Source organism: Spermophilus citellus, assembly GCF_964194105.1.
Source record: "Spermophilus citellus genome assembly, chromosome: 16".
Lineage (NCBI taxonomy): Eukaryota > Metazoa > Chordata > Mammalia > Rodentia > Sciuridae > Spermophilus > Spermophilus citellus.
This window is the reverse complement of record NC_138196.1, coordinates 78,919,013-78,919,922: the sequence shown is the minus strand read 5'-3', so window position 1 is coordinate 78,919,922 and position 910 is coordinate 78,919,013.

Genomic DNA, 910 nt, shown 5'->3' with positions numbered 1-910 from the left:
GGTCTCGAACTTGCAATCCTCTGGCTCAGCCTCCCGAGCTGCTGAGGTTGTAGGCATTCACCACCATGCCTGGCAGTATGGCAGTACCTGCATTTTTATTCAACAAAAATTACAATAGTGTGGTCACTAAGTATAATTTTGATTCAGTGTGATGAAAAATGTGCATTTGATTTTCAAAAAGATTAAAACATTAAGATATGGAATTATGTTCTACATAAATGAGTACAGGATATCTTACTCATTCCTTACCATCTTTTCTAACAAGAAATTAAAAATGCTCTATTTAGATGAGTTGCTACAGATAAATGCTTGTAAAGTGAGAATTCTGAGGAGAAGTCAGAAATTCCACCTTTAAAAATTGGGTATGTAAATTACTTGCCTGGATTTAGATTTGCCTTCTTCCTTCTGATGTAGTATGATATAATCCTGGACTAAAAGAGTACTGCTTTATTTTTTAAAAATATTTATTTTTTAGTTTTCGGCGGACACAACATCTTTGTTTGTATGTGGTACTAAGGATCGAACCCGGGCCACACACACACCAGGCGAGCACGCTACCACTTGAGCCACATCCCCAGCCCCAAGAGTACTGCTTTATAAAAGATAACTGGCCCCACATCTGCAGAAAACCACCAAAATAAGGTGGTCAATATTCTTATGGGGTCCAGTTATAAAGTTTCATAATTAAAGACTCAGAGTGCTAAGTATATTATCCAAAGATTTTTCCTTTCTTTAAATTCCCAGATAATTTTTGCCAAATTTATCCCTGAATTTTCAACACATAAGAAACAAAACTATGGTGTGTGTGTGTGTGTGTGTGTATGTATGGGCATTTCTTACTTTGATATTAATTTATATTATAAGAAGCTATGTGAATTTATCCATGTAGTAACTGCTTTTATAGTTGGCC